The 14,856-nt window shown below is 40.0% G+C and overlaps 1 protein-coding gene across 3 annotated transcripts in view; it reads left to right on the top strand.

The window, feature by feature from the left end:
- The first annotated feature begins 60 nt into the window (after positions 1 to 60).
- The window catches only part of LOC117360684 (serine/threonine-protein kinase PAK 3), a 174,780-nt gene continuing 159,984 nt past the window's right edge, over positions 61 to 14,856 (top strand). For all 3 annotated transcript variants that reach the window (XM_033944878.1, XM_033944876.1, XM_033944877.1), the window contains exon 1: positions 61 to 308. The gene's annotated coding sequence lies outside the window, so the exon portion shown is untranslated. The remainder of the gene's footprint in view (positions 309 to 14,856) is intronic.

Genomic DNA, 14,856 nt, shown 5'->3' with positions numbered 1-14,856 from the left:
TGGGACGTGTCCGCAGGTATGCGTGCGGGGGTTTGAGCATTAGGACGCTGCTGACAGCTCACTGCTGTTACTGCTGCTCATTCATTGCATGAAAGGTTCACTTCCGTCTCTCTGCAGGAACAAGAAGAAGCTGAAGGCTGTACGCTCCGCCCCTCCCCTCCTCCTCGGGGGAGCAGTGGAAATCTGGGGACCGAATCTAGATCCGGCATGCTCAATCTGGACCATTCTGCCGGTCTCCTCTGTCTCTGAACAAAGAGATGCTGGGGATGAGCTGTCATACTCTGTGACCAGAGGAGGAATACAGCAAGGTAAGCAGGTTTCCTTCTTCCTTATCCTGCTCATGCCAGCAAGATGGGAAAAATATCTTTTTTTTTTTTTTTTTACTAATACGTGTAGTGTTATTATTTCTTGCTTTCCCCCCCCCCCAAAGGAGAGGGACTAAACGTTGGCATTTGTGCAGTGATATTCCAATGCTTCTCCCCCCTCCCGCCCCCCTATTTGCGACATTCAAAAGAACAGCTTTGATGTCTGGACAGCCAATGCCTCGGTGCATTATATTCCAAAAGCCTCGGCCCTTTCTTTTATTTCACCTTAGCTGACCGAGTTGATGCTGCCTTAGGGAGGCTGCAGGGAATTGTCTCCTGGTTATGGTATTGGCAGTTTTAACAGAGCCGGAGGCTTGTTGCCGAGTTGGATGGGAGACTGGGAAAAGGACAGCTGTGGTGAATCAGAAAGGCCAAGCTGTGTTCCAACCTAGTATGGTATAGTTTTGCAGTCTCTTTGGCACTTGGGATTGATCTGTACATTTCTTTGTGCTGTGGCATGCGTTCATTTTTTTTTTTTCAGGCATATGCCCCTGGTTCATTTATTTTCAAGTAATATATAAGGTAACCACACTGCCATAAGGGGAGAGGGGCATGTCGTTTATTAAGATCTTTGCTATCCAATCAGAAGCCCACTTTTGCTTACCAGTTGTTTGTTGTTCTGGCTTTTTATACCAGTCTGAAACTCAGCCAGCCCTGTTTTCCTCCATTGCTTCTTTGTTTCTGCTTGACATAAACATTCATGTTCTGGCTAGTGATCTGTACTGATATCTTTGCTGCTAGGTGGTTTGTGAAGAGCTTGAAAAAAAAAATGCCCTTGGAGGCTGTGTTAGCTGGGAGATATGTGGAAATAGTTAAAATTAGATTTAAATTCTTTATAGTCAGTCTTCTGTAGGATAAAGACATTCCTTTTTCAATTTTATTATTTATTTTTTCAATGAACTTATCCAACATTTGAAGGATATTGTATAGAATAAAGCAGGAACCACACTAGAGGCTGTACATAGAGAAAATCTGTATGGAAAATGACTTGCCATAGTTTAAGGCAAACATTGGAGAACAGATAATAGCAGATTCAAGGGAAAATTTTATGTGGGTATACTAAACCTATCAATATATAATTAACATTTGCACTGGAGGAGCCCTTTAAATGTCTAACAGCTTTGTAGAAGTGGGGGTAATTGTGTGCCTGGTTTAAGATGGTAAAAGTTTTTTTCCTATTTCAGACATTGCTTAATAAGAAGTATGGTAAGGTTGTGCTGTTCCTGCACATTAAGTCCTTGGTGCATTTTAGTAACAAAGCTTTTTGGCCCGATTCTATAACCTGCACCTAAAACATAAGTGCTGAAGCACATAGTGCATGTCAATCATGAATTAGGCGAGTTGTTAAATCAACTAAATATAGTAGAGGTACAATCGTATTCAATCAAGAACAAAATATAGTTATAAACGTATTGTAAATAATAATAGCAGCAGGGATTCATTCATACCACAAAGACAAAAAGAACTGTTGACAAAATCATAGAAAAAATCATGAATTAGGCACCATTTATAGAATCGTGCATAGTTGAGCCTAAATTGGACTTGAGCAGTGATGGGTATCAAAACCTTAGCTAGTCCCTATTTATGCCAGGGTTTTCTTGACCTAAATACTGGCACCTAAACCTAATTTAGGCAGCTATACACAACATAGTAAAATGATAGCAGATAAAAGACTGAAATGGTTCATCCAGTCTACCCTATAACCCCAATTTTATTAAATTAAAATGTATTTTTTCCTTTGTATTTTTGGGCCATAGATCTAAGAAGTCTACCCCGTACTGACCTTAGTTTCCAACTACTGAAGTTGCCGTTGAAACTCACTCCAGCCTGTCCAAACCATTTCATTTGTGGGATGCAGACTGTGAAAGTTAACCCATTAATATCCTCTGTGTTTATCCCAAGATCTGCCATTAACCACGCCTATTTTCTGGTAGGCACCTTGGATTAGGTGCCTAGCTGAAAGTGGCAGGCGACTACTAAGCACCTAGAAAGCATTTAATTTTAGCCAATTATTGAACCACAGAATTCCTATGAGCGTTGGAGCTAATACCACCGTGGCCAGGGATAAAAAAGACTACCGTGGCTTTGGAAAAGGAGCCCTAAGTTTGTTATCAGCACCAGTTAAGCTTTTTGAATAATTAAGGGTCCCTTTTGTCAAACCGAAGTAGAGTTGTTGGGGTTTTTTTTTAAAATATACTGTGGCTGGCAAGGTAAATGCTCATCGAAATTGAATGAGCTACAGAGCATTTATCTTGCTGGCCCACAGTTAAAAGCTCTACTGCAGTTTGATAAAAGGGACCCTAAGTTAGGTGCTTTAACTTCAGGTATCTTTTATAGAATCTGAGTTTTTGTGTTTGAGGAAAATGCTTAGTACATCTGTTCCAAAAAGATACTATACCATTTAAAACAGTACACTTACGGCAGTTTAATCCTTTTGTGCCATACATACTGATCATTTTTTGGAGAAAGTCCTTAGTATATAAACCCCTACTACTCTTACAACGCCCCTATGTTTAATAGTATGTCCCTATATGTAAAGTTATCCCACATACTTCAGTGTAATTTCCCAAAATTATGGGTAGCATAGGTTTGCAAGGTTTTTTTTTTTTTTTCAAAATATCTTAGATCTATTTATTTTTTTTAAAGCTTTATTTACTACCTTTTTGAAGAAAGTTACCCCAAAATAAACTGGACATAAGCAATAAACAAAGTAAAATAAAATAATCAAATAGCAATACACATTATGGCATAGTATGTTACATTTGATATCAATAATACACATTAATAGACAGCAGAGGTGAAACAGATGGAATGAGGTGAAGATGGGGGATGGAGTGTGTCAGGTGGCAGGATTGGCTTTGGGGGAGGGGAGGCAATGTGGCAGTGGCTTCGTGGGGGGGGGGGGTGTCTGGAGGAGTGGAAGCATGCAGGAGGCAGCAAGAAAGAAATATTGGTGGCATAGTCAGTAGGAAATGCAACCAGAGACTCAAAATCACCAGACAAAGGTAGGAAATGTCAGTTTTGTGAATGTGTATCAGTTGTCTATTTTTCTATAATTGTTACTGGTTGTATTTTTTTTTTAAGCCTTGACCTCTTCGAACACCCCCCCCCAACTATAAACATTTTTTTCTGCGTACAGTGCGTTTTTAAAAATTGTGGTTACCATTATGTATTAATAAAATTATTGTGTGTATATGAAAAATGGATGGAAGAAATTGCATTACAATCAGTACTATTATTGTGGGGTGGGGTTGGGGTAGAGCTTCGGCAGGGGTGCTCAGTTGGTATTTGTTAGGCTTAGTGGGTACTTGGCTTGAAGTTGATTAACACTGCTCTACTGCTTGCTCTCTAGGTGCCAGTTATCTGATCCATCCCCCACCCACCTTAGGCATTAAACCACATCAGTTTAAAAGCCAAGCTTATATCCTCTTGATTCGCAAGCAATCATTTGTCTAGGATACATATCAAACATGTACCTTGAATACTTGTCCATGTCCTTTAAAAAAAAAAAAAAAAAAAAGGAACACAAACCAAACCCCCACACCAGCACAATCTGAATGCCTCCTCTCCTTTCTTCAATCAAAGCACATGAAAAAAAAATATTGCATCATAAACCTCATTCCCAAAGTTTTAGAAAATAAGAAAAGAAACCTACTCGCTGTGGCTTAGAGCAAATGCACATGTTTGACGCACAATCTTGACATCATTGTGACATCATCAATATGCACTTAGATGGCAGATTGTCACAAAAAAAAGGACTATGTGCTGGAGTACCTGACCATCCTAGGGATTTGAACTCACCACCATGGGAATATGGAAGATGAGCTCTGGACCCTGGAAATGACAGAGTACAACTGTAAATGCCAAAGTTCTGAGTGGATAAGGAATTCTGCACAAATTTTGCACTTGCAGAATTCCAGCAGAGTACAAGGAACACTATGTGCAATTTCATAACAGTCCCTTCTTGTGTTAAAAAAAAAGGCTTTATATTTATAAAGTCTCATCCCCCCCAAAAAATTTCTATTTTCCATAATAAAGTGCAGATACTGAAGGTTCATTTAATAAACTACGGCTAGATTTTTCCCATAAAGTTTTAATCATTATTTATTTCCTATTCTTTTGTAGCTGTATTAGGAATCTGACCCCACTTGTTATAAGCATATTGGAGACTCTAGTATTATTTCTGTACTAATTTATTGTTCTTTTTCAATGAGACTCGACATAAAATGCTTGTTTATCAATGTATCATTGCCAAATGTGAAAACATGAACGTTATAGCTATAATACCGATACATTTGCTCCATTAAGCAAAAGTAATATCAAAATAAGAAAAAAACGGAGCTTTCTATAATCAATAGCTAGCTTTGAGGGACCCCAGGATAGGCTTAATTTTTTTTTTCTTTTAATTTTCTGATCAAGCAATCAAATTCATAGGAAAAACTTCAACTCATACAGTTTTTCCAACTTTTAGGTTTTTCTGGCCAGCCCTGTTCTGCATACGCTCTGCAACTAAATAGAGACTAAGATACCTTTTCAGTACAATAGGAATTAGAATAATACATTCAAACATCTATTCCTAAATATCATGGAAGGGATGATTGTTGAAATGCTCGAAACCTGTACCAAAATCTTTTCATTCAGCTTTTTGTGCTCTGTGAATTTCCAATATGAGATTGAGTCACTATTCACAACTGGCACGTAAATTTTAAGAAACTGCATATTCATTTCAAGTGTTACTAATGCAAGCTACAACTGTTCAGCTTGAGTGCTGACATTGCAAAATATTAAATTTTGCCCAGTTCTGCTTCAAAGCAGGCAAAAATTCCTGCATGTATTTGCTGAAAAGAATCAGTGAATATACATGCATTTTATAAATTATGTACCTGCCACAACACTGCTTATTCTGAATTCCTCGAAATGCCTTCCTATATATGACACAAAACTATTTGTCATCATTTTTGTGCGTATTATGTACCCTCAAGGAATTTTCTAAGATCCTACTTATGCATGTTGTAAAGTGATTCCCCGAGGCTTTTTCATGCAGTTATACAAAAGTATATGTATAAAATGTCACTTATACCATTATTTCTGCTTAAAAGTAAGTGCAATGACTAGAATGCACATACTTTATCTGCCTTGAATGTGGGTGTGTTTAAGGCAGATTTTGGTGTACTTGGAGTGGCATTTGATAGGATGTCTAAATCTGAGGTTGAACATTTTGGGAAAAACATCCAGAAATCCTGTAGAGAAAGTGTCCCATTCTCAAAACAGCATATGTTTTTTTCATGCTTAAGATATTTAAACACTACATTAAAATATCCTGATTTTTTAATGGGCGAGCAGAGTAAAGAGTGGTATATGGCACATGTTCTGTATCTCAGAAACTAGAGCCATTTTTGGAATCAGCAGGTCAAATATACCCAGAAACAGGTCTTAACATTTGAGGCACCAAAATGAGTGTTGGCCAGTGTAATCTATGATAAAAATCTGAAGTCTCTATTTACTCTCGTTCTGGAGCTATTGCAACTAATAAACTGGTGAAAATCTATTAAAAATTTTTGCGAACATTTTGAGCAAAATTTTAAAGGTGGGCTTTTGTATCCATGATGCTCATACTACATTGTTGCAACTAGCATGGTTTAGCCCTTATCTATTTGATAGAGCATTTTAACTTTCCTAATTTAAGACGTTCTATATGTATTTCAACATTATTCGAATTCCCTTCTGTTAGATGCTGTCAGTATAAAAGATATCATAAACTGTCATTTTTAGCTGCTTTTAAAATTGAAAATTGGTCAAGAGTGCTAATTTTTGGTGGTCCAACATAACCTTTTATACTAGCATGGCATATATATACTGCAATACTTTCCGATCCATGCGGTTAACAAATATAAGAATAGCTGAATCATCAACAGCGAGCTATAAAAATTTTAACAAGCGATTTTATAAAAATTTTGAATAAGTAAGTTCATATAGGATGTAGAAGTAATGAGAAGCCAACAAAACTGATATGATAATTTATTATTCATCACTGTGCACAATGCTGCCAACATCCAGCCAGACAAGTATGTTTAGCTCAGTGACTATTGCAGTTAGGAATCTAAAATCTTAGGAAAATTCTCTTAGTACCCTGACTATTCTATGTGCAAATTTTGAACAAAATCTGAAACACAATGGTGGGGACCAATAGACCACTTGGCACGGAATGACCCAATAATAATCACAGCACTTCAACATTTATTAAACCAGTTTTTGAAACTGATCCAACGTATGCTATGACTTAAAGGGTTAAACGAAAAACAAGAAAAAACTGCAGACAGTATGTACAAAAAAATGCAGGCTATGTTTATTATATCAAATATTAAATGCAGTCAATAGTACCACCTTTTAATAAAACCAAGGGACGCGACACGGTCCGTTTCAGTACACACGCCTTCCTCAGGGTCCATGGTTGATAAGGTTTTAAGACAAACATCAATTTAAATTGATAATGAACAAAAGCCTATGCGATCAATGGATGCGAGCTGACGGTTCCAACACAAAATGGATACCAGAGCAAAACAGGGTTACCATATGGCTCCAGAAGAAAAATAAAAAAAAAAGACTGCTTGAGACATCTGGGTTTTACTACCATTGAAAACCAGTCCTCCTTTTTCTGGAGCCATATAGTAACCCTAATTGACTTATGATAACCAATGTATGGAGGCTTAGACCATTTATATAAACATGATAAGCCAAATCAGTGGTTGCCAGGAGCTCTGCAGCCAGTCAAGTTTCAGGGACATTTAAAATAACTTACAGGATTTGTATAATTGTTTTAATATACCAGAAAACAGTGTCTCTCAAACTTTCTTGAGCCAGGGCACACTAAAGGTAATGGCCACAGCTTGAGGCACCCAGAAATGCGGATGTCGCCGTGATGACATCACGCATGTGTGTGACATCATGTCAACGTCTGTGCATGTGCAGAGGCCCTCCAGATGGGCCCTGAGACACCAGTAGGAAAGAGGGCTGAAGAGAAGGAGAGGCACTGGCGCCAGCTTATTGCCTACAGTAGTGTTTCACAATTTCAAGCTAAGTACCCCCTAAGTCTAACAAATATCAACTGAGTACCCCAACCACAGACCTCCCTAGGCCCACCCAAGCTCTGCCTCAGATCCCATCTCCTTTACTAATTGTAATATAATTTTTTCCATTCATTTTTCATATACACACTCAATATACACAGCAGATATAAATTCTCAAAACTGACACATTTCAATCACTATATTGAAAATAAAATCATTTTACCTACCGATGATCCTCTGTAATTAGCTTTAAAAGGTGAGACTCGGAGGCCAGGGGGGAAGCCGTATGACACTAGAGAGAAGAGGGAAACATGCAGGCCTTCAGCAAATTGGGCAGCGCTGGCGCTGTACCGTATAGGGAAGTCAGCTGGCAAGCACATCTCTTCCTCCTCAGTGTGCCACGGCATACTTGGAATCTCAAGAGGCATACTAGTGTGTCTCAGCACACAGTTTGAGATACACTGTCATAAAACATAGTTACTGAAACCAATCCTCAGCCTCCTCCCCCAGGCAGTCCCTAATAAATATGCATGAGAGAGATTCTCAGAGGAACAGATCTGCCATCAGAACAGCTCTGCAGCACACTGGGTGCTTACAAGTTTCTTCTGATTTTTGAAAGCGCTTTCCTGATTCCGTCTCTCTTTCTCTCAGATGTTGCTTCTATCAAATCCTCTTTTTCTTCAAATGTTTCTTGGCAGTATGTATCCCATGATATGCTTTAGCATATGCAGTAGGTTGCATTTATGGAACAGTTTTCATACAAATCAAATACTCACCTTGGAAACATCCATGCAAAGATTTCTGGCATGGAGACTTGCATAAATTTTTCATATGTATATTTCATTAGAGTTGCAAAAGAGAACAGAAAAGAAAGGAGAATGTTGTAACCAATTCTACTACCAATTAGAGTAGATCTAAAAATAGCATTAGTGACTTACTCTACTCTGTAATTTGCCATTATACTTCTAAGTATTCTGGCTTCAAAAATATTCCCAAAATGTTACCTTTTAAATAAATAGTCATTACATAGTAGTACGTGCTTGCTCTACTCTGTAAATGGGCACACATTAATATAACATTCATACTTTCTAGGTTTCAGTCCAATATGGTATATATTGTGACTGGGTAAGACCTGGACTGGATTAGCCAGAGTCCTGACCTGGGTCATCCAAGTGGTTGAATGAGGCATGGAGGGTAGAGGGGTGTCCGTTTCAAATAAAAAGGTCCATCAAAAGTGTTTAGTGTGAATTTATTACATCTTTATTTTCTGGCTTTGTACTGTAGTGCAATTCAAAACACACAAACTCTCATTGGTGGCCCACTATGCTTATTCACTTTACAGTTCAAGAAAGTCTGGTAACTTCCAAAAGCTGGCCTCTGGAGCAATGCTCAGGGTGTAATTAGCTTTCTCACCCTGAGCATGGGGTTCTTCCTACCTTAACAGATTTGGGTTGTTTATATCCCCTGCCCAATCAATCCCAACAATTGATGGCATACAAAAACTCCACAAAGGTGCCTTGGAACCAGCAACCTGCTTGTACTACTTGGACAGATTCCCCCACAGTTCTCCTGTGATTATGCAAGTTCTTCCGTTACCCTTAATTAATCAGAAGGAGCAATTCTTAATTCTTCTGTTACTTTGTTTTGTGAGGCAACACCACATTATCAGAAACAACTTTTACTTCCCTCAAACTTCACTCTGTGATCATGCCTTCAAACATGTCTAACTCCTCAGGCTCTATTTCAATATCATTTACTAACATTTCTTCTGGCATTTCAACATCATATTCAATACCTTCAGAAGAATGATTAGAGGCTTTAGTTCTGAGGTTTTCTACATGCTTTGGGAAGTGCTGGTCTCTGCTTTCTGAATCCGGGCTTGCACAGGTATGCTGTAAGTTTTTAGCTGCTTCCCTGGCCTAGAGACTACACCCTTTTCTCTAGCATTGGACTGATTGCCTGTAGAAACACCTGTGGTTCTCTGGCGCTTTGCTAATGAGCCTGGATAGCTTCCCTGCTGACTAGCCCTGCCCCTAGCAGAGCTGATTGCAGGAGCTAATGCCTTTGTGGGTTTGCTATCACTGGCCTGGTGCATACTGGTACTTGTAGTTCTTTGCTTTTAGCATTCCCTACATTACAACTAGGCAAGTATAATTGGGTTACTTTTGAGTTGCCTTTCACTGGGGCTAAATTCTGCAGGGCAGTTTCCCTAATCTGCCTGCTTCTAGGAGCATGTTTAGGGATAGTTTTAGAGCACTGCAGGGTTTCTTCCAGCATGACAGGACTCTCCCTGTCACAATATGTATGCAAGGACTGATGTAAATATACAAAGACAATATATATTTTTGCTTTTTTCCAAGCAACGTTTATAGTCATAGGCCCACACTTGTTTATTCTGACATGTGAAACAATCTTCAACTTTGTATAAAAATTAATTGATCTTAATTCCTTTTCACATATCCAGTGAGTCTCAAGCTTCTAATGTGTATGATCATCCAAATGTGTCTCATAATTGTGTGGTTGAATCAGTAATCCAAATCCATAGAACTTCATTCATCCAAGCCTATCCAACATCATATAAGTTTTGAAGCATTCTGTTTCAGGGATCATCTGGACAAAAGTGGTCCTACCCAAACTTTTCTGATAATTCATTCACTCTCCCTCTGGATCAGCCTTTGTGGTTGCTCATCTGCTATCCTTGCTGGGATAAAGAAACATAAAGGATATGGCGTCAAAATGTTCCTCATACTTTCCATGTGTCTTTTACTGGCCAATCGCAGCTTAGAGCCAGGAGCGTAACTACCATTGAGCGAACCCGACAAAATGCTCAGGACCAATAACAACAATTTATTATTTCTATAGCGCTGCCAGATGTACGCAGTGCTGTACATTAAACATGCAAGAGATGGTCCTTGCCTAATAGAGCTTACAATCTAATTGTGACAGACACATATGACAAAAGGGTTAATCTATATACAGTGCTCTGGTAGGGAATTAGAAGGGGAATGATGATTTGGATAGGGTGGGGAACTATGGAGGAATGTTGATCAGAGATGGACACTTTACAAGTTGGCTGGGTCAGGACCTAAACGCAGCTTCAAAAAGTGGGTTTTCAGCCTGGATTTGAATACCGCTAGAGATGGAGCCTGACATACATCCAATAGTAGGGGCTTCTTTCTGTTGCACCCCTACCTGTCCTGGCATCTCTCTTCTCCTTTAGGTCCCAGCATTTCTTCCTTCTTCCCCCTCCCCTTCTATTATGGCCAGCTGAGCCATTGAGATGAACAGAATGTCTACCAGCACCGCCAAGGCCTTTCCACTGCTGCATCCCACCTTTCTAATGTCACATCTTTGTGGATAGGAAGTGGCAGTGGAATGGCCCTAGTGGTGCCAATTATCTTGTTGCCTCTGCTGGCTGGTTGATGTAGGTCTCAAGGGCTGTGGGAGGAAGAAACGGGACCTAGACCCATGGGGTGGGAGGGAAGAGAAGAGGGGGTTAGAGCAATATCTCTCAAACTTTTTTAGATCTGGCACACTAAACGGAGCAAATGTTTTTCACGACACATTATAATGGAAATTATAAAATTGTAGAACAAACAAAAAATTATATTTGAAAGCTATTTATTTAAAGTTCTTTAAGCTATGTATAAGTACTTGTAACAATGGTGAAACTAAAGTAGATAGAACAGAACTGCTAATCAATGCAATGGATGTGCTTGTTTTTGATTGCAAATGAACTCAAAATGTAAATACGCATTTTATCATCCATCATCTGCAATTGTTCTGTGTTTTTAAAATTTTGTGAAAGCTGAAAATCCAAGTTCGCAAAGATAAGAAGATCCAAATAGTAACAAAGCCTTGATTGCTTTGTTGCTCAAGCTAGGATAACCACTGCATAAAAAATAAAATTACTTGGTATTAGTTTTCAAAGACCAATCAGATCAAAGAATGATGTTTGTTTGAGTAGTTGTATCCTTACGTACACAAACGCTTATAACATTAACGTACATGTCATCTATTCTAGTGTATACTTGTGAAGGGAATTTTTAAAAATAAAGTAAAATTCTGGAATCTTTCGTGGATCACCTGGAATCTCTTTGGGCATACCACTGTGCCGTGGCATACAGTTCGAGAGACACTGAGTTAGAGAGATGCAAAATCAGAGGATGCGAGTTTAGGGGGGGGGGTTGTTCAATTCAGAGGGGAGAGAGAGACCTGGGAAAGAAAAGGTGAGAAATGATGCTGGAAGAGACCAGGTAGACCAAAAAGGGAAGGGGAGTAGCGATGCTGGATCCAAAAGTAAGTGGAGGGAAAAGAGAGAGCAAGAGACCTACTGAACCTTGAAGGGGAGAGAGTGATGCCAGACTGGGGGGGGGGGGAGGGAGAGAGAGACAGAGAGATGAGCCTGGGTGGGAGATGTGGAAGGAGGGAAACAGAGAGGTGACAAACTAGATACATGAAGGGGAAGAGACAGAAAAGATGCTGGGTATGAAAGAAGCATAGGGTTGCTGGACATGGGAAAAGGATGGGGACACTGAGAGGGCAGGCACTGAACATGGGGGAAGGATAGGGATAAGGATCAGAGGAAGGATGGATAGTGGACATAGAGAAGAAGTGTGAAAAGAACAGGAGGCCCTGGGAAGAGATTTAAAAAAAAGAAAGAGAAGAGAGACAACAAAGGTAGAAAAAAAGTATTTCTTTTCTGAATATGTTAATTGCAATATGTCAGCTTTGGGAAATGTGCATCTGATATCTTGCATTTTAGTTTCTATTTCTGTTATTTTGAAGGCTTTCTATAGAGGAATGGAATATGTTTGCTTTATTCAGACTTTGTATACTGGTGCTCTGAACAGATTGCTCCTCCTTCCTCTGTTTCCCCCAACCATGGGAGAGATGTATTTATAGGGGGGGGGATCCATCTTAAATTTTCTGCCAGGGACCCATTCAGTCCTAGCTATGCCACTGTTTAGAGCTGGTCCATTCGTTCTTTTGGATTCAGCTGATGTTGATATAAAGATTCAGAATTGTTTAATGTAATTAAATTTTGTATGCCTTCCCCTCCTTCTCTCTCCCCATCAACACGCAGCTGCTTGGTCAAGCACATACTGTTTAAGATCATGGAAGGAATGCCTGTTGTTGATGCAATGTTGAACCATAGGTGCAGAGGCTGACTTAGTGTTAATTCTGCTTCAGTGTTTAATCAATCTAGATTTAAATTCATGTTTGAACAGGGGCAAATAATTATATATATTATATTATTCCTGGGGGAATTCTGCACAGAAATCCCCTCCTCCGCAGACTGTGCAGAATTCTGCCTTTTCTGTGCAAGCTACTGTTACAGAGTGCTGCACAGAATACGCTCCATTTCCAACTGGCTGCCTGCCTGCCTCCCTCCCTGCACACGTACCACTATAGTGTGGCAAGAGAGAAGAGCTGCACAGCTGTACATTGGGCTACTTCTGCCTTCTCTGCTGCTTTAGTCCCCAGCAGTTCTTTTAATCCATGCAGTTATACAGAGGCCCACATAGCTCTCAAAGGAACAGCTAATCCCAGGACTACAGAGTAGAAGGAAGAAACAACCTGATGTGCAGCTCCCCTCTCTTGCTGTGGTGTGTTTGTGTGTATCTGTGAAGTAGAGAGGGAGGGAAGTTGCCTGGAAAAAGGGTGGACAGTGGATGTGTGTGGTAGGGACTGGAAAAAAGGTGGATGGAGTGGGAGTGGAAAAAAGCAGATGAACTGTGTGTTGGGGTTGGAAGAAAGGTGGATGAGGTGTATATGGGTGTGCCATGGGAAGAGGGTGGAGGGCTAATTTATTTTTGAACAGAATTCCCCCAGAGTAAAAGTTGAGTGTGTAGATGTGTAACTGTGGCGTTTCTATGTGCCTTTGCTGTGAAGGAAGCAGTTGGAATGGTGTGGTACCAAAATATTTCTGCTGTAGTTGGTTGTTGTTTTTTTTAAATGGTAACGTTTTACAAATTAAGCAACATACTTGTACAGAAATGGAGATAAGAAAGAAAAAAACAAAATCTACAAACAAAATATATGTACTTATACATTGCCTGTTGGATAGTTCACACACAGTGCAGCACTCGGCCTTTAGTAGTGTGGCAGTCACAAGGTCAGAAACATGAATGCCTCATTGCAAGATTGCACCATCGAAGAACAACGTGCAGTAGTGTGATTTCTTTGGGCAGAGGGAGTAAAACATGTGAAAATTTACCTTTGGATACTGACTCAGTATGTACATAGCACCATGAATCAGTAAAATGTTTATGAGTAAGTAAAAAGGTTTAAAGCTGGAAGAACAGATGTAACTGACCAAGGTTGTTCTGGTCACCCATCAACATCTGCATTTGCCATAATGCATCTGCATTTGCCATAATGCATGATGACGGGATTCAGGAAAGTCTGTGCAAGATGGGTTCCCAAACAGCTTACTGATCTGCGCAAGAAGCAGCGTGTGGAAGTTGTAACCTGGTTCCTGAGATGGTATGAAGAAGATCCGAGTATTCTAGAGAGAATTGTCATTGGTGATGAGACATGGATGCATCACTTCGACCCAAAGAGCAAAAAACAGTATGATGAAGTAAAGGAAGCAGTGCTCACCTGGCTTCAGGAGCATTTGAAAAACGTATCTACAGGAATGCAGAAGGTTCATAGACTAAAGCGCGCAAGGACAAAGGTGCGCCGACAACCGAGCGTGGACAACTGAGCGCAAGACTTCATCGCACTGAAAAAAACCCCATATTTTAAAGGGCTCCGACGGGGGGTGTTGGTGGGGACCTCCCCCACTTTACTTAATAGAGATCGCATTGGGGGGAGGGTTTGGGGGGGTTGTAACCCCCTCATTATACTGGAAACTTAACTTTTTCCCTGTTTTTTAGGGAAAAAGTTAAGTTTTCAGTATAATGTGGGGGGTTACACCCCCCACACCCGCCAACATGGCAGCGTGAGGCAGCGCGATCCCTATTAAGTAGAGTGGGGGGTTCCCCCCCATCCCCCTATCAGAGCCCTTTAAAATATGGGTTTTCTTCAGCGCGATTAAGCCCTGTGCTCAGTTGTCCGCGCTCGGTTGTCGGCGCGCCTTTGTCCTTGCGCGCTTTTGACCCGTCACCGAGCAAAAAACAGTATGATGAAGAAAAGGAAGCGGTGCTCACCTGGCTTCAGGGACATTTGAAAAACGTATCTGCAGGAATGCAGAAGCTAGTTGAATGATCCAACAAATGCGTCATCTTGCATGGGGACTATGTGGAAAAATGATATGATCAATTGCTCACAGTTACTTCTATTAAAGCCGTTAAATGTATTTTGCCTTTAATTTTTGATTTACCCTCGTATTTTGAATGGAGTGGTCTAGTGTTTGGAACAGCACATAGCTAGTATATCAAGAGGCTACCTAAACTGCCTTTTGAACACAAAGTAAT

This window comes from Geotrypetes seraphini, chromosome 5 (genome assembly GCF_902459505.1).
Source record: "Geotrypetes seraphini chromosome 5, aGeoSer1.1, whole genome shotgun sequence".
Classification (NCBI taxonomy): domain Eukaryota; kingdom Metazoa; phylum Chordata; class Amphibia; order Gymnophiona; family Dermophiidae; genus Geotrypetes; species Geotrypetes seraphini.
This window is presented reverse-complemented; position numbering and strand designations above follow the sequence as displayed.